Genomic DNA, 26,576 nt, shown 5'->3' with positions numbered 1-26,576 from the left:
ACTTAGCAGATCAGAGCTCCCAGCTAGCTTGTCTGAACAAACTGCCCTCATCCTCACAAAGGATGGGGGGGACAGTGCGGGGCCATAGCACAGAAAGACAGCCTTGACATGACCCGCTGAATTAAAAGGCTGCTAGGAGAAACCATGTAGCTTTTCACTTGGACAGAAAAACCGAGAGTGTCATGACATGAAGTTTTAAAAAGACTGAATTCTGAGAATATAAATGACCCGATAAAAGGCCAACTCATATTTTTCATACCACTAACACAGCCTCTCAGAGTTTATCTATGTTGTCTTTAATCCTCAGTTTGTACTATTTTATAGAATAAAGATGTACCGGTTTTCCGACTCCCGGGAGAGGCAGGGCTAGAGAGCCTTGCAAAAGAAAAGCGCACCCTGAGTAACTTGAGAAGGAGCACTGTGCTTGAAAATGACACAGGTGACTCCAGCGAGATAAACGCGACTTGGAAGCCAAACAAGGTTGCAGGCAGACCGGAATGTTCTCAAACAAAACGGCTGGATCGAAGCAAGTGTGTGTTGTCGTTAAGTTATTGCTAAAACAGGAGCAACGAGGAAACCACAGTTTGAGTGCTTGAGACAGAAGCTGTGAGCCAGCAGCTGGCAGCAGAAATGAAATAGAGGTTCTGACAACAGAGAAAGTTCTCTTCAGCAGCTCCCATGGCAGGCACCCGTCCCTGTAGCTGCTCAAGGCTGGGAATTGTACTGAGAAGCCACGTATTTTTCTCTTGATGTCTTAGACTTCTCTTGTCATAATGGAGGGTCAAGTGAAATTTGAGCCACCTGCATAAGAGACATTTTTTTTTTCTCAAAGAACTGAAGATAGCAGCTGGAGTTTTCGACTTTATTGACATTGATGTGTTTAAGAAGAGAAAGGAAAACATCCTAGATTAACATTCTGGACTCCCATTGAGATGGAAGAGGTATCCCCCTCTCCTCAACCACCACCACACCCAGGTGAAATAACTCAGCTGAGCTCAGAAGAACACATAGCACATTCACTCTTCTGTGGTTTCAGTACACTTTATATTTCAAAATACTATGCTATGGTAGTACATACAAATAGCACAGTTTTATAATATGTTTGCAAGTCAGCAATTCTCTTTAAATATTGTATATCCAAAGGATTCATGTTACTATCTTAAGTGTAACAAACAATATTGGCTTTAAACACAAGTAGATGCTTGCTATCCTTTCCCCAAGTAGACACGTGGGGTTATTTTGTTTTTGTTTTGTTTTTTGACATTTTTGTTTTGTTTTTGTTTTTGTTCTTCCTGAAGCTGGTGCAGAGTAGAGCAATGTGAGACTTAATGGGAATTTTCTTTCTTCTTTCCTTCCTTCTTTGTATCCTTCCTTCCTTCATTTTTTTTTATCTTGTGCTCATTCCTTTTGGAACTTACACTGCTGTTTTATTTCCATAACCAACGAACCGGTAGTGATTGTCAGCACACCAATCTGATTAATTCAGATACTTGGAAGGAACTCTGACACCACTATAAGCTCTGTCTTTCAGATGTCACACTGCGAAGGTTGGGGTGATTGCCTGATGCAATCCAAGGCAACCTGCTGGCCACTGTATTTTAATTATAACTCTCTGGAGTAATTTTGATGTCAGAATAAATGCAGCCCATGCATTATGAGGGCTGTGATTAAATCTGTCAGTTCTCAAATACCAAAGGGCAAATTCAGTGTTTTATGTTTCTGTTTCACCAACTCATAAAAAGGATTAAGCACATGTGTAGTTTACTAGCAAAAATGCTAAGGGTTCCTTTAGATGAAAAAGATGGTTATATATATAAATATATAATTTTTTGAAAAACAATGAAGGAAAATATTTAGGGCATCCAAACAGGAAACAGAGCTCTCATCATGAAGGAAATAAGAAATAAGAGATGGTTTATTTTGAGGCATTTTGAGTGACCATGGCCTGGGAACACAGATTTACATTACCACATATTCTGTATTCCAGTGTGGAAATGGTTTCATGGAAATAATTTTACAGAACAAAGAAAGTCATAAATCAAGGCAAGTTTTAAAAACATTGGTGAGTATTGGAGAGTCAGGTACACTGAGATGGGAAGACTTTTCTATAGGCTCAAGAGGCTATCTGACGACATTTTTAGCCTTTGGATCGGTGCAAATTATCTTAATAGATGGCTAAGAGAAGTTAGCTGTCAGATAACTTAATAGATTCCAGAAGTATTTTTACCTATTAATCATAAAATAATAGTTAGGACATAGAGGTAGGTAGGCAATGGTTGTACTAGTGAGCTAGAACTAGCCCAAGATAAGGTAACTAGTCTCCAGACTGTCACCATTCCAGTCTCCCTACAGGACTAGAGTTCTAGCCAGTCATTCAGTCTCTTTTCAGGAATTTTTGTTTGCATGGAAAATTCGAGACTAGAAAGATTCTCATGCTCCCTCGATGCACTTTCTTGAGAAAGATCCACAGCCCTGCACAGTCTCCCTGTCAAACTCTATGTCTACAGTCCAGAGAGTCACCTGCTTTATCTGTGTATGTCACAGTTTCTCAGAGGCTGAGGGCTGCCATAATCCTGGAGAGTTTTTAAGAACTGTGGGTTGTTGCTGTGAGAGAAAGATAATAGAAAAATTAGAATCATATTTGCTAACATCAGTGTTTGTATAAAGTAGCAAGCAGAGGGAATCAATTGTTAAACATAAATTAATCATTAGCTAACTGTTATCTCCCAGCTCTTCGCTACACCAAACACGTGATTTAGTTCTAAATCATCCTCCGGAAAGGAAGTTCATGTAGATGATATAAATAGAACAAGAGATAAGATTTATAAGTCACTTCCTTGAAAGTTTATTCTGATTATTTATTTATTAAGAAAGATATTTCTTTCTTGTTTTGATTAATGCTGTTTTTTTAGGTCCAACTTCCCAGGGACTGTTCTCCAGCCAAAAGAGAAGATCAAAAGTAAGAAAAATGACTCAATACCACCAAAATCCAAAGTGACAAACATCTTAAGCTATACTCCTCCTCTCTGGAAACTTAAAAGGACTGCTTTGGCAGACATAGTAGCAGACTCAGTGGTTGGAAATGAGAATCAAATCGTGGCTTGGTCTTCAGAGTGTGCCGCATGCTGTCTTCACAGGATAAGTATTGATAAGTAGTTTCTTACTGAGTGGAATTAAAGAACAGCAGGAATGGCAGAGGTCTTCACCATGTAAGCCACTGGGAGATACAACAGAGATTTTTGGTTACTCTTGGGAAGGAAGACGACTAAAAATAATGTCACAAAGGTCCTCACTAATAGGGTCACGTTACAATCACTGTTTAATCTTGATTACAATCTTACATGTCGCTATCATTATCTTCACTTTCAAAATGTAGCAACCTGTAGTAACTCACAGAAAAGTAATTTAATCACCTCAGATGACAATGTCACGGTTTGGTAGAGAGGATTTCAGGAATTCAGGCTCAAATATTAACTGTATTTTGCTAAAAATCTCATGTGACATATTTTATTTTGGTAATTAATATTAATGAGTACCTGTAGACACCTGAATTAGGAAGGACAAAAAAGTGGGAGCTAAGAGTTGTTTTCCTATGTTTTTCCTAGGAATAAACGCATACAACAGAGAGATGCATGTCAACTTGGCTGTGCAGTTGCTCATTTTTGATTCCTAGGATACTGCTAGAGCACAATCAAGCAGTGTGTGTGTCCCTTCCTTGGTGCCAAACTCAATACAGGGAAAGCATATTATATTACATTTAAGTAATCCAGGAAATTCTTTCCAAGGCAGGTGAAATCATACCAACAGACTGACCATTTAATGGGTAATACTAGGTCCCCGTAGATCTTGGGGTAGAATGTATAAACCACGTAAGCCAAATCCGTGAGACAAAGGATTACCACTTGTAATTACTATGCTTGTAACTTCAATTTCCAAAATCAATGAAAGAAAAGAAAGATTTTGGACATGCTGTCTTGGTGACTGGACTTGTGTCAGCAACCAGCTGCGACAAAAATTCCAATTGCCAGATTAGAGCCATGGAGATCAGAAAAATAGTAAAGAAGATGAGTACTTGAATAAAATAATAAAACAGAAAACATAGGATATTATTGGGAGGAAGTTCCAGGGAATACTGAAATCACCCGTCTTGAATTTAATTTTCCATACGCTTTTATACCTCAATACAAAAGGGGGAAGACGCCAACAAAAGAGTTCTTTAACATGATACAAAGGACAACTGGAACAGTTAATTGCTTCAACGCTTTGAGACATCAAGTTATTAGCATTCTTTGTTTAGGCAGTGAAGCCACCCTAGACCAAGTATCCTGAAAGCACCCCCCCCCCAGGTTGAACCTTCTAATACAAAAGAAGGAGCAGAAGTACACTGGCATATCCCAACCATCTGTCAGGGTGGGGTGGATCTACTTGTGTGAGCCATTTCAATGTCAAAAGAACCAAGTAACCATATCCTGAGTCATGATGTGTAGCCCTAATTATTGTCATCAGTTTTGAGCAACCTCCAAACTCTCTGACCATCAGACAAGGTGGAAATAGCCTCACATTTTTGGGCCTCCACAGACTTGCCCAACACACCAAAGGGCAGAAGTTAGAAATCCTGACTGTTTCTGTCCTCCTGAGATCTAGTGATTCAATATGGTGAATGTATGAAACAAAAAAGGTCAGAGCAGAAATGATTATATTAGAATATTTTTATGGTTTTCCAACCAAGTCTTAAAATGTAGATTATGAATTACTAAAAGGTGAAAGATAGCTTAGTCCATCCTGGGCTGTTGTAACAGAATATCAATGACTAAGTAATTTATAAAGACAGGAACTTTATTTAAAATGGTTTTAGATGCTGGGATGTCCAAGGTCAAGGCTGTGGCATCTCACAGATTCTTCTTCCTGTACATTCATATAGAACAAGGACAAAAGTAGAATGAAAGTGAACATCATGTGAACTCCTCTGTAGAGCCTTATTTGGTTAGGAGTTCAGAGAACTAATGGTCTACTCATCAATTAAAAGTCCTGGCTACTAAACCATGCCCAAAGGCCTCAGTTGAATTTTCTCGGGAAGGGCACTATGCCACAGCAAAGGTAAGGTACCAAAATAAAGAAGACTTCTCCAAGTCTACTTGTAGTTGTCAATCAGAAAGTATAATAAACTAGAAGGAATTCATGTTCCTGGTGAAATTGAGGGAGGAGAAAATTAGCAATAGTGAGTTAGAGTATAAATGTGTAGAGTAGTCACTTTGTGCCCAGCTTAATTAAATTAATTTATTTTTTGAGATTTATTTTTAATTTAACATTCAAATTTATCCAAAGTAGAAGTTCTGATTCTTTTTTCCTTTTGTCTTTTAAAGGGTTTCACTGTGTAACTTTAGTTGACCTGGAGCTCTCCATGCAGACCTCAACTTAAACTTATAGAAATCGTTCTGCCTCTGTCTTCTGGATACTAGGATTAAAGACATGTACCACCATGTCTAGTAATTATTTCTAGTTTGTAAAAGAGAAAACATAGAAAAGCATGAAGTGAATTTAAAATTCAAACCTAGAGTAAGTTCTTTCAAACATGAAAACATGATGACTATTACAACAAAAAGTTTTGACAGACTGAAGAATGAATTTTTTATAGTCAATGTAAGTGTTGAAAAAAACGACTTGAAGATTTAATCATCAACATGTGAACTATGTGCATGTTTTATCCCTAATATAATGCTCAATTAGAACATTTTCATTCTCACTGAAAGTAGTATGCTAGTTAATTTTTGTCAGCTTGACACAGGCAAGGGTCTGGGAAGGGGTTATTTCAACTGAGGAAATGCTTCCATCAGATTATCCTGTGAACAACTCCTAAGTCTGTGGGGCATCTTCTTGATGATTGATGTGGGAGTGCCTAGACTACTGTGGGTGGTGCTATCCATGGTCCTGCATTGTTTGAGCAATTCATGAAGAGAGAAGCAGTAAGCAGCAATCTTCTCTGTCTTCTACTGCAGATTCTGTCTCAAGATTCCTGCCTTGTATCTTCCTCTGTATCTTCCCCCTAACTTTCTTGCCACCTTCACTCTCTCTCCCTCTTTAAGGAGCCTCCCTTTCCCATTTCCCCATCTGGTAACCTTCCCTCCTGATAAGTAAGTCATTTAGCTCATATGTTTGTGTGGTGGTGGTAGAAAGCTAACAAATATATTCCAGTCCAAATCCTGTTAGTATGACTTTAGCTAAATTGTTTCATCTCTGTAATTCAGTTTTCTCATATGTAAATCGAATAGCAATTGTCTTGGAATGACTTAAGAATTCAGTGAAGCTGTCAATGTACAATGTTGGCCTTGTTGCCTAGGAACTTCAATTTTTTTTTAAAAAAATGTACCCACCATATGATTTTATGAATCTTAATCTGCCTTACCCTCTAAAACAACAAAAAAAAATCAGTAAAACCAAAACATTAAATTATATTTTTTATTGCAGACAATTTTAATAGTGTATGGCAAATTTTACTAGTGAGTTTTATCAGTTTTTTAATTAAAGAGGGAAGTGTGAATCAAAGAAGCTTGTACCAACATAGGACAAGATAGACCATATAGATTTAGATACATTAACTAATGCAAGTATAATTTTTTAGAGATCCGCAGTACATAGAATTAAAACAATAAGATCCTGAGATATTATCTGAGTGGAACCCTGGGAACATCTCTGGACAGTGATTATTTTCTTCCATTCAGGGGATGTGAATGTCAGTCCTGCTTAAGTCCCAGAGTCCCCAGGGCAATAGAATTGAAATGCTATCCATGCTCAGCCTGTGTGTGTGGAGCCTAGCCTCAAAAATAAATCAATAATAAAAAATAAACCTCATGTCGGAATTTATGCAACAAAGCATATTTGATTCCAAACCCTTATGCTCTGGTTGCTTATTTGACTTAATAAGCAGTAACGTCAATATGTTACTATACTTGTCTGCTTCCATCATTACTTAAAATGACAATGAGTTTGGAAATGCAGTAGCCCTTTCTCTATTATCCCTCGGTCAAAGTGTCTCAGATAGGATGCTAATTCTCCAGAAAATAGTCGCTCAGAGATACAGGTCAGAGGTACTGGGTTTGTAGGCATGCTCACGAATGCAGACCACTTCAGTTGCTGTTGCCTTTTGTCCTGTCCCTGGTGGCTCTGCTAGGCAACTCCTGCCCATTTCATTGAACTTGACTATGACCATATTCTTTATTATTCTTTTGCTTACTGTCATAATATCTCTGGTTCTTTGGTTTTTTTTTTGTTTTGTTTTGTTTTTTTGCAGTTTGGAAATTTCTTCTGTTGAGTAAATTTACACAATATCCCAGTATAGTCCGTGTCAATTTAGATTGTTGTTGTTGTTGTTTTTAATGCTATTGTGGCATACCTCCTCAAAACCACAGCTGTCCACTCAGTTGTCCAAGAATAGGTAAGAGCTGGCCTACCTTATCATGAACAGCCTATACACACTTTGTGAATTCACATGTCTATTATTCTGGGTCTTAGTAGCCTACTCCATCAGAATTGTGTTCATTCTAAATGATTACTATCAGTTTAATAATATTTTATTTGTTTTCCATCCATTTTGACCATGTTTTTTCCCTTCTACAACTCCTTTCAGGTCCTCTCTACCTACCCTTCCACCCACCTTCATGCTTTTTCTCTCTCTCTTTCTATACAAAATACAAACAAAAGAAATAAAGAAAAGCAAAACAAAGAAAAAATGAGTAAGGCAAAAATGAAGAAACAAAACAAAATGAAATGAAAACAAAACACGGAGTCCTTTTTGTGTTGAGCAACTACCCCTGGGCATGGGGCATGCGCTGGAGTGTGGTTGATAGACAGATCCCAGTGACACTTAGAGAAGATGATTTTCCCTTTCACGCCATGTATCAGTGGCAGATAGCTTCTTAGTGGTGGGTCTCTTATTTCCACTCCTGAGAGCTGGGACTCCATCTCATCTGACTTGAACATGTGCAGATCTTGTGCATATTGTCAGTCTCTGTGAGTTCATATGTGCGTCAGCCATGTTTGTCGGGAAGCCTCTGTTTATTTGGAGTCATCAAATACCTTTGAGACTTGCATCTTTCTACCACTTCTTCTGCACAGTGCCCTGGATTTCAGGGGAGGGTAAGGAAGACATACCATTTAGGGCTTAGTACTCCAAAAATCTCCCATTCTCTACGTTTTTTCCAGCTGTGGTTTTCTGTGTCAATTATCATTTACTGCAAGAAGAAACTTCCCTGACATGGGTTCAATGAGGCACTAATCTACAGGTATAGCAATATGGCATTAGGAATATTTAACTGCCGTCTTCTTTTAGTGGAACAATGGGATTATGTTTTGCCCTAGACCCAAGAACTCTCTGATATCAGGATTTTAGCTACTTAAGCAGGTATCAGATATGAGTTCCATCTTATGCAGTGAACCTTAAAGCAAAAAGAAAGAAAAAGAAAAAGATAAAAAGTGGTTGGCTGGTTACTGCCTTAATCTTTGTGACAGCATGCATCAGTATATCTTGCAGGCAAGTCATTGTTTCAGGGTTTGTACTTAGGTGATATTGATGATTTTTCTCGTTTGGTGGCAAGCTGCATATGTTCCAGCATCATGAATGCTAGTTGGTCGGGGTGAAGCTTGTAGCTGTTTACCAGGTCAATTCCTTTGTGTTTGATGATATAAGTAAGTCAGCAATAGGGCCATACCATTAGGCTGCAGAGCAGAACCAATAACCTTAGTAATAGCCTCCACTGTTTATAGGATCCATGAGACTCATTTGGCCAATGAATCAATATGCAACCCATTTGTGACACTGGAAGTTTTACTTGGAGGCACTATCCCTTGTGAAAATAGATACAAAAATTCTCAATTTAGATATTTTTTTAAGTAGTTGCAAACTGATTTTAAGAACACATCACAAATATCATCCAGCACAATCAGGTTGGCTTCATCCTAGAGATTCAGGATGTTTAAACATACACAAATAGGTAAATGTCATCCACCACATAAACAGAATTAAAGTCAAAAACTGTATGATCATCTCATTAGGTGAAGAAGAAAAAACTTTGACAAAATCCAACACACCTTCATGATAAAAGAGACTAGAGATAAAAGGGACATAATGCAGTATAATAAACGCAGTTTAGAACATGTTCACAGTCAACATTATCTTAAATGGGAAGAAACACAAAACACTTCTCACTAAAATCAGGAATAAGACAAGGTTGTCCACTCTCTCCATAACTATTCAATAAAGTACTTTAAATCTTAACTAGAGCAATAATACAACTGAAGGAGATCAAGGGGATACAAATAGAAAAGAAAACATCTAAGTATCTTTATTTTCAGATCAAGAGGATACAAATAAGAAAGGAAAACTCAAAGTATCTTTATCTGCAGATGATATGATATTCATAAAAACTCTAAAATATGTTGATGAAGGTTTCTGCCCCACCTGGTCCACAATAATCACCAGAAATCTGTATCAATTACAATAATGTTTGACTAATAGCTTAAGCATATTTCTGGCTAACTCCTATATCTTAATTTAACCCATTTCTATTAATCTGTGTATCACCATGTTGCTGTGGCTTACTGGCAAGGTTCCATTGGGCTCCAGTGGAGGTGTCTGGACCTTGTGGATCATTACATGGCTTCTCTCTGACTCTGACTACTCTCTCTTATTGAGGACTGCAGACCCTCAGCCCCTGAATTTTCTGTGACCCCTTGCCTGCCACAGTAAACAGCTTGTTACAGCTTGTTTTCCTATGCTTGCAGATGCTATGAGCATGAGACCTTCTGGAGTTCCTGATGTCCTGGGAGTGGTTTCTGGTGGGCTTGCAGCTGAGGGTTAGGGTGTGGCCCATTAGTCAAGGAGACTCTATATAAGCTGCCCTGGAACACAATAAAGGGGGCATTCTTGGTGTTCTGGTTTCGAGGATGACCAATGTATGTCTGTCTGTCTGTCTGTCTGTCTCTCTCTCTCTGTCTCTGTCTCTGTCTCTGTCTCTCTCTCTCTCTCTGTGTATGTGTGTGTACGTGTGTTTGTGTCTGTGTGTATGTGTGTGTGTTCTTCAATCTCCAGGCTCTTGCCCAACTTGTGAACCATACCATAGTGCATAGCACATAGAGCAGTTATTGTGCTACACTCTCTATATATAACTCTTCCGGCCTGGCTATATTCTGGTAAGCCATGGGCCAAAAGCCTCTTCTTTATTAACTAATGACAATAAAACATACTCATAGCATACATCACCTCCCCTTTCCTGTCTAAATAAAAAGGAAAGTTTTAACTTTACATATCAAGATTACATAGAACAAAACAGGTATCAAGCAAGAATTACAGTAACGATATTTATATCTACTTTATCTTTTATTATAACTAAGGAAAACTATAACTATTCTTCCACTCCATCAAAGAATCCAGAAGGATATAATATTACTTAAGCAAACAGGAAGTGCATTGTAGGCAACTTCAAAAATTCTAGGATTGACAGAGACATCTTACTGCATGGACAGTCACCCAAAGTTCTTCTGTAACATTTCAGCATCCATCTTCAGCCTACAGGCTCATAGTATCTGACAGACTTTTCCTTGAAGCAGAAAATTTTGAAGACAGTTCCACCTATATTGACAGTTTGTCAGTCACTTTCTTTTATGTCCTACAGAATGTCTTGCAGACTCTTTCATGAAACCGGAACCCTGAAGGACTTCATCACATTCTTTAGGCAGCTTCAGCAGTCATTTTTCTGTGGGTCCTCCAAGTAAGGTCAAACAGTTCAGGCAAGAACAGTTTTTTGCCCAAATGGCTAACAAATTCCACGAGGAGCCTCTTCAATGCCCATCATTCTCTTGAAGTATATTGGTGTTTCCAGGAGTCTCATTGTCATGAAAAGTCTTAAGTTCTTAAAACATTTTAAATGTCATATTCTGAAGTTCTTTGAAGATTTGAAAAATATCTATATAACTGAAATATATCTCTATGTATCTAGTAAACCTAACTAACATGAATACAGGCTTGACTATTATAGATGATTATCTATTAACCTTATTTATTAATTATGCATTACATTTTTAAATGAGCTTCACAAACTCAAAACCTTAATCAAGAGGAGAAATATATAAAAAATTGATCTTAAATTTGTATCAATAAACCAAGATCCATACCAATGCAAAGTATCCTTCTCTATAGCATATCCCCTCTAAATATAAACATTTATAAACAATACTTGGTAATCCAGTGCTTTCTGGATTTTGTTGGGTGAAGTAATTTGGGGGGGATTACAGAGACTTTTCAGGGGGATCATGGTCTATCAAACCACATTAGTCTGAAAGGAATCCACATGTTCTCATCCTCTGTGGAAACAAAAGAAGAACCTCTTTTCCAAAGCAACAAATTCTTACATCTAAATTTTTAAGTCACAATACCTTTAAAATATTTATGCTGGTTTAACTTAGCAGCTTATACAATGAAATGTTTCTCTGTACTTAGCTCATTCACAGTCAAAAAATTCAAAGAAAACACAATAATGTAAACATCTACACCCACATTAAACCTGGGAGAGCTTGGGAAGTAATTCTAGACACAAAAAAGCAGAGTTAAGCACGGCTTCTTGGTAGCAACATTTTTTCAGGTGAGCTCTGTTTGCTAGAGGCAAGTGCATACAATGAAATAAAGTGACTAGTTAAGCATTGTGGCACACACCTTTAATCCTAGAACTTGGGAGGCAGAGGCAGGTGGGTCTCTGTGAGTTCAAAAACACCTGGTCTAAAGAGTGAGTTCCAGGACAACCAAAAATACACAGAGAAACCCTGCCTCAAAAAAACAAAATATTAAAAATAAAAATAAAAGAAATAGAGTTTAAAATAAAGCCTCATAAGATGAAAACTACATAGAGAATCTAGATATTGCATGTTATTGTGTTTTCTTTGTATTGTTTGACAGCTAAGGAAGGAGCAACAGTTGCTAAAAAAAATCTGATTATAAATTCTGTTGGATTAATCCAACATATATTTTGAAAATACCTTGACTTCAAAATTTAAGTCAAAGATATGCTACTTTGGAGAAGAGATTTGTGCTTTTGTTTCCACAGGAAATGAGTGGCTGTGGATTCATTCTGGGTTAAGAAAAATCATGTTTGATCAAGAAAGATCCCCTGAGAAATCTCTGATAACAGCAGATGGCCCAGATATCTGAGTTCTATGTTCAGAACAACCTCAAGACTGCTGGCTGAGATGATCAAGCCTCATAGAATATTCCAGTCAGGACAACCTTAATTCTAAATTTTCTTTAGGTCCCCATAAGATTATCTTTGCACCCAATCATCAGAAAGTAGCCTGGAAAATTATGCTCACATTCCCAAAAATGGATTATGGATGTTTTTCTTTATTTAGAATGTTGGTTGCTAGTTGTTATGGATAATGGCCAGGAAGAAAGCTAAACAAAGAAGATTAGATTCAGAGTTTTTGCTTTGGAAAAAAAGGGAAGTGTTATGGGACAATGGTCTTGTACCCTGTAAAGATTTGCCATTTGTATTGGTTTAATAAATGCTGATTGACCAGTAACCAGGCAGGAAGTATAGGCCAGGTGACCAGGCAGGAAGTATAGGTGGGGCAAAAAGAACAGGAGAACTCTGGGCAGAGGAAGGGCTCAGTCTACATTTGTCATTCAGGCACAAAGGAAGTAAGATGAGAATGTCTCATTGATAAAAGGTACCAAGTCACATGGCTAACACAGACAAGAATTGTGGGTTAATTTAAGATATAAGAGTTAATAAGTAGCCTGAGCTAATAGGTCAACCAGTTTATAATTAATGTAGACCTTTATGTGTTTCTTTAGAACTGAACAGCTGTGGGACTGAGTGGGACAGAAACCTCTGCCAACAAAATACCATCAAGAAACTTCTATAGCTGGTAAACACTTTCAGCAAAGTAGCAGGATATAAAATTAACACCCCCAAATCAGTACCCTTCCTATATACAAGTGACAAAATAATGAGAAAGGAATAAGGGAAACAATATCTTTCACAATAAATAAAATCAAATATCTTGGGATAACTCTACCCAAGCAAGTGAAAAAAAATTATAATAAAACTTCAAGACATTGAAGAAGATACCAGGAGATGGAAAATGTTCCCACAGTTATGGATTGGTAGTATTAATAATATGAAAATAGCATTCTGCCAAAAAACTGAATATTAAATGCAATACCCATCAGAATCCCTACAAAATTCTCCACAGACTTGAAAGAACAATATCCAAGTTCTTATGAAAACACATGAAATCCAGCATAGCCAAAACAATTCTTGATAATAAAAGAACCTCTTGAGGTTCAATTCTAGATTTGAAGTTTCACTACAGAGCTACAATAATCAAGACAATATAGTATTGGCATTAAAAACAGACAGACCCATTAATCAGTGATATTGAGTTGAAGACACAAACATAAGTTTACACACATATGGACATCTGATTTTTGACAAAGAAGCGAAAATATGAATACTGAAGAAAATATAGCATCTACAAGAAATGATATTGGTCAAACTGGATGGCTACATGCAAAAGAATGCAAATAGATCCATTTATATTATCCTGTGAAAACTTAACTTTAAATCAACTAAGGACCTTAACGTAAGATTAAAAATCCTGAATCTGATAGAAGTGAAAATGATAAATAGGCTTGAACTTATTGACACAGGAAAGGACTCCCTGAATAGAACATTGAAAACACAGGCATTAACAACTAATAAATAAACTCTCATGAAGTTGAAAAAGCCTCTATACAGCTTAAGGAAGCATCATTTTAGCAAAATGGCTGTCTACACAATGGAAAAAATCTTTATATCAGTTATGTGCCTGATAGAGGAATAGTATCTAGAATATTATTCTAGATACAAAAAAAAGAAAACTAAAGAACTAAAAGTGAACATCAAAAAACTAATAACCAACAAAAAATAGGGTATAGAACTAAAAAGAGAGTTCTCAAAAGAGGAAACACTAATGGTGAGAAATACTTAAATTTTCAACATCCTTATCCATCAGGGAAAAACAAATTAAAATTACAATGAGATTTCATTTTACTCAAGTCAGAATCACCAAGACTATGAAAACAAATGATAGCACACGCAGGTGAGGATGCAGGTGAAGGGAAACACTTGTTTCTTGCTGGTGTGAATGCAAATGGGTACAACCTCTATAAAAGTAATTCCCCAAAAAGCTGGAAATAAATTTAGCTCAAGATTCAGTCATACCACTTTTGGGCATGTATCCAAAGGATTCTACACATTCTGTAATGTATAGATACACAGATGTGAACCTTTGCTCATTGCTACTCTAATCATAACGTTCAGAAATTGTGAGTAGCCTAGATGTCTAACAACTGATGAATAAATAATAAAAATCTAGTCCATTTATACAATAAATTTTATTCAGTTGTTAATAAAATAAAATGATTAAATTAAAATTCAGGTAAATGGGTGGAGCTTGAAAAAATAAGCCTTGGTGTTGTAACCCAGACTCAAAAGACAAATCTAGCATGTTTCCTATTATACATTTATGTTAGTTTTTAGGCTTTCATTATTTGTGTTACAATCTGAATAACCACAGAGGTTAGATGGCTGGTAAGGAAACAATTGGGAGAAAGAAATCTCCCTACAAGGGTAAATAGAATATAATGTTATTGACAGGTAAAGGGGAAACTAGAACAAGAGGATTAAAAAAGAAACAGGATAAGAAAGAAGGATAAAAGGGAAACTGGGAGATACAACTACTAATAAAGGTCTTTTGAAAAGCCATATGGAAACCTACTACAGTAGACATGCTCTAAAATATATACATATATGAAAAGTATAAATTGGAATTGACAGATAATTATTATTAACTTTCTGAGGTACTGGAGTTTGAACCCAGCACTGTGTACACACTATGGGTTCAGTCTACTACTCAGCTTCATTCTGAGCCCACATTTTATTTTTATTTTATATTTTATTTTATATGAGTCCTGTATAATTTTAGTAACCACCATATAAACAAGATGCATGCTTTCTTCTCTTGGACTCCAAGAGATCACAGACGCTACCTTAAACACCAAAGCACACCCTTCACAAGAAGAGACAACATGAGAAACATTCCAGGGATCATCGTGTGTCTGTTTCAGGGCTCCTTATGCCAGCTGAAAGAGCAACAAAAGTCTACTCCCCAAACCATGTGGCAAGAAAACTAGAAACCTATTCAGAAAACAACCAAATAGCCTTAGTTCCCAGTTCAAAACAGAACTCAGATTATTACTGACTTCAGTTAAAAGTAAGAGGCATACATCTGAGCACCACTAAATTACAGGATGTGCACACAAGCAGTTTAAATCCTAATGCAACTTCATTTTACTGATGATTCTGTCAAGTCAGGAAATGCAATTTCTTTGAAGAGTCATCATGGGAATACTCACTTACTACAGAATATAAAATACTACTTCTTTCCAATTCTGAGGCTTCACTAGGGCATTCATTAATAAGCCCATCACTTAAAAGTAGGAAGTTATTAAGTATCTGGTACCTTAAGCAATCTTCACTCTGATAGAAAAGGTAATTTGGTAATGATGTGTCAGTTATTCATTGTGTCGATTTGTGATGTTCCCATATAAGGCTGAAAGAAACATTTCTAATAGGATATAAGAGAGGAGGGACGGGATGAACCTCAGTGCAGAACTCTGGCCTAACACATGCTAGGTCCCTCATGAATTCTCACCTAATACTTCCCTCCAGCTCTCTGGTTTTATGTGCATGTTTTGTTTTATCCCAAATCCTTAGGCCTGTATAGAAGAACAGTAATGTTAATTTACTCTTCTCTGTAAATCTGAAATATGTACTCTTTGTATTTTAATTCCACTATCATTGTTCTTCCAGAAAATGTCTCATAATTTATTGAATGAAGAAATTACAATATTTTCTTAATAACAACAATGCTTAATATTTTCAAGATAAAAATTAAGTTACAACTGAAACAAATAGTTGCAAATAATATTAGTCCTAAGTTTTTAAATAATGGAATCTCAGAGATGATGTTTTTCTAAATATTTCATTGGGTTATGATTTATCAACAAGTGCTATGATGATTTAGCAGAGTGAAGCTGTTTTCAGAAAAACACAGCATGGACATGTTGTATCACTAAATGAAGTAAGAATATAAAACCTTGCCTGCCTTGTAAAGATCACAGGCATGAAAGCAATAACATACAACCATAGCTACGGTCTTGTGAAGATGGTGGTGCTCAGCGCACTCTCTGTTATAACTGGCTATTTTTACAGTGATGTTCATGTGTATTCATAAAATATAGACAATAGAAAGACTCTCTGATCTGTCCCTGCATCTGAATTAGCTGTATATTTAGAATTCACTTAAAGTCTTTACAATTGTCTACTTATTATTTCTCTAAGGAACACAGGCTTGGCCTCCTGATTTGGGGTGACTAACACCTGACATTTACTTAACACAGTGTTTTCTATCACACAGTGACTAACTCTCTCCCTACCCCTTCCCACTCAGAGCTCCCATCCTGTTCTTGCCCCTATTTATTCTAAGAATAGCAGTTACAACCATTATCTCCTTGCAATCAGCATGGAAACGGTGCACGTGGGCTTGTGTGCACGCATGTTGGGTGACAACGACGTTTGAGAATAGCTGTCACTAGAAATAGGGCGGCTTGTGCAGTTCTCTCTCTGAGCGCTGCTGTCACTTCAAGAAAAAAAAATAGTTCTGTGATAGTTTTTGATTCATGATAGTTTTATGATTCATAAAAATGCAAGGAATTTCCTGGTGGATGATAAAAATGCTACAGCTACTTCACGTTTAGCATTATCTTATCAAATACAGGCTGTTTGATGCGTATCTCTTTTTATTCAGTACTCCCAGAAAGAAAAGATAATGCCAAATATGAAGTATTTATAGCATTTTAAATCAGTAGTTTAAAAAAATTTATTGGCTATGCCCCTAAGTTTTGTATAATACTGTTTTCCCTGTCATTCCCTTTAGGGATACAAAGGGTGGGAAGGGGTTAAGAGGAAGAGTTTGGGAGATGGCGGTGAATATGTTCCAAATACATTGTATGAAATTTGCAAAGAATGAATGCAAATATTTTTAAGTCCCTGTACTGTATGTAGGCTTTCTTGTCCTTGCACAAAAGATCACTTAGAGTAGTCTGCATTTGCATGAAATTTTGTGCTGTGTAGACTGAAGCTGATAAATTTGAACGATGTTATGAAGCACTTGATTTGGACTCTCAGAACACCTTGTTATAATTAAGATCACTCTGCATTTATCTTTTGGATGGCTTATCCAGAAATACTAAAGCATTGACTAGAAAAGTAAGAGATTAATCATTTTGGCTACAAGTAATCTTGCGAGTTGACTGAGCATACCCTCAAGCTTTGGGATATGCCTGGAAACAAGATTTCAGAAATAGACAGGATGAGTTTGACAGGGCTGCCTGGTTGATTCAACTAATATTGATACATTTCTGAGAGAGAAATAATTGGCATTTGTAACTGCCAAAAGGAAAAACTGAAGCACAATAGAATAAGCTTTGGAGAAAGTGTACTTTAAGTAAATTATGATATTCGAAGATTTTGCTTTGTAGTTTTTCAGCTTCCTGGGGGCCTCCAGAGTCATACTGACCTAAAAATATACAGCATTTAACATGTACCCACAAGCAAACCCCGAGTTCCCAAGGAATGCTATCACCAGAGCAACGCCCTCACCCATGATTAACTCTGTCAACTCTCCCTACATTTCTTATATTTATGATTTGATAAAAATGGCTACATATTTATAACTATGTATGTATTTTATAAATATTTGTGTATTTGCATGTATCTATTTATGTATCTCTTTGTATTTTCGTATTGTTACCACAGCCACATGAAACAAATACAGCACAAAGATAATTGATCCAGGGTACCTACGGTAGGAAACAACGTAAAGCTTTCTGCATTAAGCTAGGCAATGCCCCAGGAAAAGAACAAACAGGTGTATGTAGCAATAGCGAAAAGAAAACCTTTTTATCTGCTGTTGTGTAGGCTGAAGTGGACTACAGACCTCCAGGGCATTTCTCAGCTCGGTGCTTTGTGACTTCAAGAGCGGCTGATCAGTTCTCAGAATTAAAAGCAAACGGAACTCCACTGTTGCTGTGCTTCTGATTTCTCAGGGTCTGTAAACAAGCAGTCACCAGGATGGTGGCCAGATGTTTTCTTTTTTGATGGATGTGATAAACTTTGCTTTGCCCAGGGAAGGCTCAAGTTAAGTCCCGAGTAAGAGGCAAAAGATTAGTTGGCAGCTAAGACATGTCAATTGTGTAAGGTTTATCCCCTTGATATTATGCCTAGGAAAAGCATAGGGATAGTTGTATGCTTTGAGTACCCTACCAACACTTAGAAGATAATATATTCTTAACCAGTCCTCATCACCAGGCGTTCCCTGGTGTGCAAACAGACCAAACCGGCAGCCAACCCAAGACAGCTGTATCTACTTACACTTGATTAAAAGTTTGTCATCAAGTATTAACTGTCCGAGTGGAGTCCAGACATCTTCCAAAAGAGATTTTTTGTTTCTGATTTTTCTGTTGTGGCCATTTGATCAGGAAACTCATTTCTAAGGCTTTGAGATGCCCCTGCTGTGGACACCCAGCTGAGAGAACAGCTGTGTAGAACACCTGCTCCTCATTAGCTCCCATCAATTATCTCTGTGGCACAGGCTTGTCCCGTGGGTTTGCACTGAGTTTGACTGCTTCTTTTGCTATATGTTTGTCATTCGGTTTTGGAAATAATTAGGAAATTGACTGACATTTTTGCAGCAAATATACGACAAAGGAGAGATGTAGTTTGTTCATTGGGTCCCGTAAATGGCCACCATTTTCCCAAAGTTTCACTGGGGTGCCCAGAATCCTATGCAAGATTTCCCTGCCTATTATTCCTAACACGGCCCTTAAAGTATAAACTATGCCTTAAGGAAAGCTGACAACATTAGTGAAAAAGAGTCACTTTGGCCACAGGATAAAGTAGGCCTTTATGATTTCTGAAAGGATATTATTTCCCTATGGCTCCTTGGGCCTCTTGAAGATGCAATCAATGATTTGACATTATTTCAAAGATAAACAAGCATTCATTCCTTCCTATGGCAGCGGGACATGGAAAGCCCCATGGGTAAATGCAGTGACATGTTTCAGTGCTTCCAACAAGACCACATGTGTAGCAGAGCATTCGTTTCTGACTTACTTGGGCAGAACACAACTAACGGTGAAGTAATACCACCTCAACTCACTTCTCTTCACTTCAGGAGGGGTGGGGTGGGGAAGGAGGACTTTGGGTTTGCTGCATCGCTGAGGCAACTCTTCTAACACACAGCAATCCTGCTTCTGCTTTATAAACACTAGGATTACAGGCGTGGGCTATCATACCTCTCTCATGCTTGCGTCCATGCTAAGAGCCAAGGATTCTGGGAATAGAAATGTAATCTATATATACTGTGGAATAATCCTTCTACACTCTGTGAATATAGTGGCCTGTTACTGAGGTACCTCTCCATTAAAACAATTGTGAAGAATGGAAGTAGTCAACAAATAGTTGGTTAAATCTTAAATCTTACATTCATTTGGGAAGAAAGCCATTTCTTCATATTCTGACTTCAGTGTTCTGATCAACACTTTAGGTTTTTAAGATGAAAAAGCTGATTGTATGAGCTGAGCTTTAAATTGTCTTCTTGTGTAATCTGGAATATAATTAGAAGACTTCAATGACTGGATAAAGGCTTTTTAAGGTATATTCAGGACCAATATACAGAGCGTTCCCATTGTTAGGCTAAACCATGCGATATTCCTTCATTTACGTTAAAAATATCAAACACTAACAATTTGACATGACTATCTTGTATAAAATGTACTTCATTCTTTGCTTACTCCAGGGTGCAAGGTCTTGTGCTTTCTGTGCACTTTGTACTGTAGAAAGGATAAAGTTAATTAACTAAGGTTATTTCTCTCCAGATCATTGCACATAGTTCCTTCAGTTTCATAGTTTCAAGCTACATTATATAACAAAGGCTCAGCATATAATCTACCAACAGTGAGGCTGACTTAGCAACTTGGTTAAGAAAATGGCAGGCTGCAGCCATCTCAGAAGCACTATGTTGAGAGCAACGGACACTAATTCCAGTTAGAAATTTCAGCTGTTCCTTTTAACCCAGTGTTTGATGTTTGATATTGTTGGACATCTTTGTTTATCACAGTTTCTTTAATGTATAATTCTTACTTAGTAACAGAGGTTAATTATTTAACACAAATTTTGACTTCTTAACTTTACTGAAGTATTATGTGTACATCAAAAAATTCTTTCTCAAATTCTGCTTCCAGAAACTAAACATGCACACATAGTCAGCACCCAGGTCAAGAACTGTATGACCCGACACTGCGAAGGCCCTTCTGGTGTTTATCCTCCATGCGCCGTTGAAATCCACACTGGCTTCCCTTCAGGTGATAGGACTTTTCCCTTCAGGAGTGACTGGATTTTTGCTCAATATCACCCGTACGAGAGGCAGCTCTGTCTTCTCCGTTACTATAGTTAGTTATCAATGCTATTGCAAATAACCTCTTTATGCAAATTTGACTTGATTATTCTTTCCAATCTCTGTAGAAACTGGGCAGTCTGTGATACATGGGTTACACTGTGGTCTTCCTTGGTGGGTCATACCTAGAATTTAATTGGTTTTTTTATGAATTTACAGCTTTAATAGAAATTGTCCCTTTCCTGGAGGTTTTGGTAAATTTTTGCTCTCATTTATAATGTGCTTGAATCCCATTTTCTCCATACCCATGAAAGATCTTTTCAAGGGTGTGTTTTAGTTCCATTTTCTCCATAGCCTTGGAGGATTTTCTTCCAGTTTTATTTAATCCTCTACCGTGGCTGTGGAGTGGTATCCTGCTTAAAACCAAGGAACAGTCCATGGAACTGTTGGCTCCTTGGAAACCTTGGGGTTTATATGAAAACACCTTGATCCATCTCATTTAAGAATCTTCATTAATTTCCCTTGACTATGCTGAAAGTTTCCATTGTCTCTGAGTCCTCTGTTACTATGGAGACATCAAGTGTTAGTAATATTGCACCTCTTTTTTCTCTCAGTTTTTTATGTGATTTCCTATTATCCCTTGTTTTTTTTGGCAATGAAATGTATCCTAATTTGCCTTGTCTTTGTTATAGTAGAAGGTATTGATTCTTCATGTGTCTATACCTGTTTAATGAGTTGAAAATTATCTGCTATTGTTTACTTCAATAAGATTTCTGCCCAACTTTTCTCTCTCCTATATTTCTGTGATTTGATTGGTGTAAAACCTTGAGAGTATATTCCACATTTACTTACTCCCAGTCTTTTCATTCAGTTTATATTGCGTGTGTGTGTGTGCATGCGTGTGCTCACACAATATGTAAGGGCATGCATGTGAGTGCGTTTGTATGTGTACATGTGTGTCTGTGTGTTTTCTGGATATTTTCTATCAGTACATCAATAGTTGTATCTTCACAACCATAAACGCATCCATTTAGCCCTTAACTTCAGATGCAGCTTTCCCTGTGATTCTTTGTATAGCTTCATACTCCCTTTTTTTATCTTCTGTTTTTATGTTTCTTTAAAATGAAGTACATCTCAGTTTCAACAGGAGCATTTGTTAAAGTCTAGCAAATAGAGAACTTCACAAATGTCGCTCTGTGATGATTTACAAATCAATAAACATTCATATTAAGAAATAAAATATTGGGGGGAAGTGAGTCGGGGGTAGGGAATAGAAAGAGAAGAGGAGTAAAAACTGAGGTCAGGATGTAAAATAAATGAATAAATTTAATTTGAAAAAAAAGAAAGCAGAAATAAAATATTAAGCCACTCAGTGGTTATTCGGGAATAGGCAGGAGAGATAAACCAGTCCAGAAGGATCAGCCGGATGGAGAAGAGCATTCCGTTTACATTGGCCCACTGTGGGAAAGCAGCATTGGCCTAGGGCCTCTGTCCTGTTCTGACCTCACAAACTTGGTGTTGTCTCCTTTATACTCAGACCCATGTACCTCATTGGCTCCTGTGTTAACACAGTAACACCTCCCTTGTCTGTGCTTTTAGCTGGGAACTTTCCCTCTATGATGATCTGAATAAAGTAGTTTATTAACTTGAAAAAATATTTAAAAATTAGAGCTGCACAGCCAGTGTCTGGAAAATACCTGGGTTTCCCACTGAATTTCTGGAGCACTGTGGTGGTTGAGCATGGGTTCCTAGAGGAAGGTTGAGTCCAGCAGGATTTCAGTCTTAGCCTTTGATAAGCTCATGTGATCAACCAATTTGGCTTCTTCGCCTAGGGGGAAAATAAGTTGGACTTTCAAATGAAGCTAAAGGAATTCAAATGCAGTCACTGGCCTGTATTACAGAATGGCTTTAGTATCTAACATGTGATGGTGTACTTGTCATGGTATTACGCAAAGTGCTTTGATCAGCCTTAGCTGATAAACATATATTTTCTAATGTTTCATAGGATGAGTTAATATATATGTTTCCACAATTATTTTGATAATAATTTTCAACTAATGCAAATATTTTTCTCATCGTAGTAGCAATGATATAAACAAAATAGTTTTTAAGATAGAGCACAAATGATACCAAATGGTGATAGGATCCCATCCTATTCAAAAGCTGTGATTTTTAGGCTTAAAATATCTTTGTCACAACCCAACAGTTACAATTGTATGGTCAATGGCTAGGCTATTTCTGGCTAGCTCTATCTCTCTAAATTAACCCAATTTTTTAGTTTATATTTTACCATTAGGCTCATGGCTTGTTACCTCACATCTTGCTTCTTGGGTGGCTACATAGCATCTCCTCAATTCTGCCTGTTCTCTCTCTGTATCTTTGTTTGGACTTCCCACCTAGCTTTACCCTGCTAAGCCATTGGCTGAAACAGCTTTATTTATCAACAAATAAAACCTACACACACACAGAAGGACATCTCACATCAACGTTTAGTCTATTTGTATTAGGCAAAATTAATATTTCAATATTTATATTCAATATTTGTATTTGTATTTATATATCAGAGGAACCATAAAAGACTGGAACCAGATTCTATTACATCTTGGCTGATGCTGCTTTGCACACAAACACAAATTCCAGGGCACTCTAGTGGCACTGCCACGGGTAAATAAAGCCTCTGCTTTTTCTTTACTGCTTTTTAATTTTTCATTCGTGCCGAAACCTTCCATCTTTGAACCACACCTTGATGAAAGTCTCAGATACACAACGAAAGTGTCTCAGATGGCAATAGCCATGTCTTAAGAGCCACAGGCATCTCTGCTTAGCTAGTCACTTGAAAGTGGCTTATGCCTCACCTCAAGCATAATACAGGACCGATTTAGGAAGCGGTGTACGAACAAAAGCAGTAAACAACATTGGAGATCTCTGGTCCGTGCAAACTGCTGCGAGGTTGCAGAGCTGCTACTTACACTGCACTAGCGACCACAGACTCGAGTTGAGTCTGCAAACTGTTACTGCCTTATCTAGGTGTGACTTTAGCTCCCCTCTGTAACTCTGTGAAAGATTCCAAATCTGAAAGTAGCAACACTACAGCACTTCACAGGACGGACTGGAAAAGTGTTGAAGCTCACACAGTAGTAACAGTTTTTCTTGAAGAGCACCTTGAGTTACATCTGGCTCTTATTTGAGTTTCTCTCTTAGGGTCAGACTTGCAGACCTTTAATTTGTATTTAATTTCTGGCAAAAAAAAAGAGAAACTTTGGTCATCGTTCTACAAAAAAGTTTTAAAGGGTTTTTTTTTCTGATTAAAATACTCTTTTAGACGTGATATATAACAATAACAAGAAAGTAAACATCTTCACACCTAACAGGAGAGCATCTTACATACAGTGGGGGTCAGTAGTGCTAAAGGAGGGTCCTCTTAAGGGAAAGGAGCCAAATATCAAAATAAGGCACACCCTGTTATTGTCACCGATTTGTACTAGGCCATAGTGTTCTTCTCAGAAGGCACGAGTTGGGAATCTAATCACCCAAAGGTTTAAAATGTTGTTTAGAAGATGATGTCAGATGTGGGGACAGGTGAATTGAATACAATCCCCTTCCTGGAATCCACAACAAGTCCTTAGTGACAACATCCATTCAGACTCTAGCACTCTGGAGCACCAGAAGTCCTCGTTCCTAGTTGGTGCACGAATCTATGCACTGTGCAAAAGGTAGGCAGCGGACGTCATTACCCGCCCGCCCGCCCGCCCTCATTTGAAGTATATATTAAAACAAAGGCACATTTCCTTGGCACTCAAGTATGTAAACTAACAAAAATAATCATTTGGAAAAAGACTGCAGGTAAGCTCGATGGCACAGCAGGTTCTAAGCAGAAAGTCTTGTAGATGCTCCTGGATGGTGGACTTTGGTTTCACCAGGTTCTTCATGCCAAGAGACACACCACATAATAATGATGATGACAACAGTTACCAGGACACTGATCCCCATGATCCACATCTTGCAGGTCTTCCACCAATACTTTCTCTTCAGCTTGGCAGCACTTGATTCAAACTGAAAAGCCACTGATTGCAGTGCATCTGTGCGGTCATCCCACTCTGAGAGCTTCTGATCTCTTTCTAACACCTTGTCCACGTTGACTCTCATGATATCAACCACCTCGTCTATTTGATTTTATGTTTGCTGGAGTCTTTGACTACTGCCAGCAGCAAGCAGCACCTGAACTTCCTGGAGGCATACATGTGGACATATTGGCAGCAGCAGTGTGGCAGAAGTCCTAATTTTAAATACTTTTAAACTTAGTTTTATATATTAGTTTCTTAAACAATTTCAGTGAACTCTCTGTGCCCTTTGTACAACCCCATAATTCATCAAAAGTGTTCAGGGGAAGCCAGCATATGTTTGAAACGTGTCAACTCTAACTTCTCATTTTAGTCATGTGTATTTATTTAAAGTTTTATGCATGTATCTTTCTTCCAAAAGCTGCCTTCTGACAGGGTCATTCCTAAGCCAAGAACTGGCAAATCCCCAAGGAATAATAGAACTAGTCTGTGCTTTCATTCAGTCTGAGCAACTGTTCCTCTGGGAACCTAACTTCCACAGGTCTCTGGCAATCAAAATCAGAAACAGAAAACCAACCAAACAAATAAAAACCAAAGCATGATTTTCATAATATATTCACCTTTTCTAGCTATTATCCACAGGTATATTGAGCACGGCTGACTCAATAAATACTCTGCAGAAGAAGTTAGTAGTTTCTAAACTTCAAGATTTTTGAGTAGAATAATGTAAAGTGCACAATACATAAAAAACAAAAAGTTATAAAAGAACACATTTTCATGTGCTTCATAATTGTTTTGGCCAAGGAAGGGTCACATATGAAAAAGTGGTCAGATGAGATTGTACTGCCTGCTGACACACAGCTATCTTAGTTTGTGGAAATATGTTCTATGATTGTCACAGAATGATGAATTTGTGATGAGCCATAGATTTCTCAGAACATATTCTTGCCCTTAATTAAACATCATGTCACTATAATTAGAAACCAAATCTTTGAAAATCCATAAGCCAGTATTTTTCCCATGACAAGAGACAGTGTTGGGTTCCATGTGCAGCCATGTAACACAGGGCTGTCACATCTCAGTACACACCCACTGACTCCTTTCCTTCCCTTATTGTACTTATCCCATTCTAGATTTTGCTTTTTATATACCTTGTAAATTTTCCATGCAATCCCTTATTGCATTAAATACCTATGTGGTGCTTTATGCTGTGAAAACTAGTTCAGTCACCATAGGTGTGTGAAGTTAATGGTTCACGTGTGATATTCGTCATGAACATTTAGGTGTGCTGTGGAATATGGTAACTACTTAGATGATTTCAAATATTTCTCTGTTACAAAATTAAGGAATAAATATGATTCCAATGTATAACTTTTGTATAAATATATAATTCCTGGGCAGAACGTGTATAATTTTAATAGATTTGTTAAATTTCAGTGTAGATACTCTAAAGCTTACCTATTTGTAGGGAAGAGGTGTGCGAACCTTATTCCAATCCCACATTAGAATTTTTCACTCTTCCAGAGATCACTTTGGAGCTGAGCTCCAGCCTCTACAACTCTACTCACAGTGCAGGCAGCTTCAGAACTGCTTTATGTGTCCGTGAACTTGTTCTTTTGTGGCTGATGCAGATGGAATTCATTGCAGTATCCTGTACCTGGCTTCTTCTACTTAGCAAAACATTTCCAAGGTTTGTGCATATCTTAGCATGTACCAGCTGTCATTCTTTATTCTCAATCATGTTCCCTTCCACCTTTTGGTCACTCCGTATTGTGACTATCCATTCACCAGCAGCTGGACATTTGGGCCGTGACCATGCGTACTGCAAGTTCTGTGTCGCCTGCACTTCAATGCTTTAGCTCAACACTACTCTTGTGGTTTTGTTGATGTCTTCATTCACCTCCAACCCACTACTCAAGAACTAAATAGTCTTGTGAATTCAGACTTACTATTCCTAAGGACAGTGCAGTT

The sequence above is a fragment of the Microtus pennsylvanicus genome, chromosome 2, assembly GCF_037038515.1.
Source record: "Microtus pennsylvanicus isolate mMicPen1 chromosome 2, mMicPen1.hap1, whole genome shotgun sequence".
Taxonomy (NCBI): Eukaryota; Metazoa; Chordata; class Mammalia; order Rodentia; family Cricetidae; genus Microtus; species Microtus pennsylvanicus.
The sequence above is the reverse complement of the archived record's forward strand: the minus strand, read 5'-3'. Positions refer to the sequence as shown.